We start from the raw sequence: 2,958 nt of genomic DNA, 5'->3' as shown, positions 1-2,958 counted from the left end.
CAACCCCCACCCAGGCTCTGGTTTGGGATCGCAGGCTATTGTCCACTGGGAGGTGGAGACATTGAGTTTTAGTTAGAAAAGGCCTCAGAGATCACCTAGAACTTCCTTCACAGTGGAAACGGCCTCTGTGCTCTCCATGACAGTAGCCACATGTGCCTTCTAAGCACCCGAAGTGTGGCTAGTGTAATGGAAGGATTAAACTTTTCTCTAGTTATTGAAATTTAAGCAGCCACGCGTGGCCATGGCTAGCTCATTGGGTAGGGCAGCTGGAGGGCATTTGGAAAAGTGGGGGTTGGGGTTGTCATAGTGACTGGGATGCTACTGGTGTTTACTGGGTGGGCAGAGATGCTACACTTCCTGCCACATGCTGGACAACACGCTCAGGGGAGACCTGCCCGGAGTCCGACCCGTCTATCGACTGAAGACCAACTGGAGGCTCATGGTGTGTGTGTGTGTGTGTGGGGGGGGCGGCTGGCAAGTTGTGGGGGAAATGAAGCATCCCCAGCATGGGCAGTCGGGGGATGGGGGTGGGGTCAGTGGCCAGCTCCTGGGCTTCCTGTCCTGGCCTTTGGAGAAACTGCCTGGGGACCCCCTTTCCCCGACCTTGATGCGCTCTGGGACCCTCTTCCCAAAGAGAGGCTACACTGGAACCCTACCCCACTGCCCTAGCTGTGAGCCTGCCCCTGCCCCTCCCTGTGAAGGACAAGAGGTTTTGGGGACAACCAGGTCCCTTCCAGACCAAGCCAAAGCCCTAAGCTGGACCCTTGCAGTGGTTCTCAGCCTTCCTAAGGCCGCGACCCTTTACTACAGTTCCTCATGTGGTGGTGACCCCCAACCATAAAATTATTTTCGTGGCTACTTCATAACTGTAATGTTGCTACTGTTATGAATCGTAATGTAAATATCTGCTATGCAGGATGTATTTTCAGGGGTCTCGACCCACAGGTTGAGAACCGCTGCTTAGGGTCTCCCGAGTTGCATAGCAGGGGGGACAACCACCAGCGCTCAAACTTGGGGACTCCCTCAGAGGAGGAAGACTTGGAGTTAGGGACAAAGGCAGCTCCAGCAGGGTCCCCAGCACCTCCTCACCGGCCCCAGGAACAGGGATCTGCTGCCAACCACAGAGTGGCTTTTCTGCTCACCCCTCCCTGCTTCCTGAGCCAGGTCCAAAACTGATTAAAACTAAGTAAAAAGCGCTGCCCAGGGAATGACAAAATTGCTAAAATTCTCTTTTCTTCCCTCATTCTATTGTTCTCTCTCCATCTGGTGCTCCAGAGATCAGCTAAAGTCACTGGTTACTGTGGAAACCGACCCCCACGGCACCCCTGGTGCCCACCCGCTGCAGCCACCGCTTGCCCCCAGGCCCTGCCTGAGGCACCCCCCGCCGCCGCCGCCATGCACACCTGCCTGCTCCCGGCCAAGGCCCAGGCCCCTTTTGGGGACAACGGGGAGGAAAACTTGCCTCATACTCTGCCTTGGCCCCACCGTCCAAGCAAAGAGAGCAGAGAAAGTGCAGAAGGGAAAGCACTCGGAGGCGGAAATGGGGTGAGCAGGGAGGGCTGGAGGCTGTGGTCCCGGAGAGCAAGCAAGCACGCAAGCAAGCAGGGGAACAGCTCAGCCCTGCAGCCCGGTGCCAGCCCCGAGCTGGGAGGGAGGCCCGCAGAGGTGCCTTCCTCTGGCACCCCCTCCCGCCCTCTGCCAGCAGGGCTCTCCCGGGCTCCCTGGCACAGAGTGGAGGGGGCTGGCTCCAGCCCCTGCTCGGAGCCATTGTTTTTCTTCTCAACACCCCCAAGTTCAAGTTCATCTGGGTGTTACATCATGTCTGGTTGCTCTTGGAAACCAGACGGGTCAGACGTGACTCTGGGGAAAAGGGGTGGGAAGCTGGAGGGGGCTGAAGTTCCCCGCCCCTCCCCTCCTTGCCACTAGGGAGCTCTGAAGTTTGCAGTTTGACAAAGTTTTTGGCTGTTGTTTTTTTTTTCTTTTTCCGAGGGAGGGAAAGGAAAAGGGAAAAAACAAAACCTCAAAACCACACATACAAAACTTCTATCCACCAACTTTCTCCGGACTCAGGCCTCAGAGCAGAGAGGGAGCAGGAGCTGACAGAGGTGGCCAGGGCCCTGGGCGGAGGTGGACTTCCCCAGGGCTGAGGCCTCCTGGCCCAGGGCTCCCAGGATGGTACTTTTATAAGAAGAAGTGCCACCCTATGCAAGCTGCCTTTGCCCTGCTCCCCAGGAGGGTGCTCTCTGTGCCCCAAGGGCCCTGGGCACTGGAGACAATTCCCAGCCTCTCGGGGACAGGCATGGGAGAGGCAGGACGTGTGTGTGTGTGTGTGTGTGTGTGTGTGTGTGTATGTGTGTGTGTGTGTGTGTACATGCCTGTGCAAAGCAGTGTCCAGGGTGTCCAGCAGGAGGGCTGGGGGTGGTTGGGTGTTTCCTTGTGAGAACTGGAGACAGATGGGAGCAGGAGGGGGGGGGGAGTGGCTCCAGAAGCTTGGTCACCCTTCTTTCTAACAGGACTCAAGGGGAGTTGGGGGAGGAGCCTCCAGGGCACAATGGGACTTGCCCTGCCCTGGTGCCAGAGTCTCTGGGCACGTGGCCCACCAGGCCAGCTCTGTCCCTCCTCAGCCCACCCAAGGCCAGGGGAGAGGGGAGGGCTGGGGACCAGGGCTCCCCACAGAGCAGGAGGAGATCAACAAGGCAGATGCTGTCCCACCCTGAGGGGGCCTCGGCTTCCGTCTTTGCTTCTCTCAGGCCTGGCCCGGAGTGCCTCCAGCCTTGGGTCCTTGGCCCCTTCCCCAGGGCCGAGGTTGTCAGAACTAATTATCCAATTAGCTGGTTAGCCAGGGGGCCTGGGAGCTGCCTGGGGAGGCAGGTTCAGCTGGGCGTGCAAAAGCCTGGATCCTGCAGCCCGGCCCCAAGCCCTTCTCCCAGACGCACTCCAAGACCCTGGCCTCTTCCC

General features: G+C 58.5%; 1 protein-coding gene across 3 annotated transcripts in view; it reads right to left on the bottom strand.

Annotated features, from left to right (window-relative positions):
* LOC102753144 (nuclear factor 1 X-type) overlaps positions 1 to 2,958 on the bottom strand; it is a 63,839-nt gene that overhangs the window by 2,311 nt on the left and 58,570 nt on the right. The window lies entirely within an intron of this gene.

Source organism: Myotis davidii, unplaced genomic scaffold, assembly GCF_000327345.1.
Source record: "Myotis davidii unplaced genomic scaffold, ASM32734v1 scaffold543, whole genome shotgun sequence".
Taxonomy (NCBI): domain Eukaryota; kingdom Metazoa; phylum Chordata; class Mammalia; order Chiroptera; family Vespertilionidae; genus Myotis; species Myotis davidii.
The sequence above is the reverse complement of the archived record's forward strand: the minus strand, read 5'-3'. Positions and strand labels throughout refer to the sequence as shown.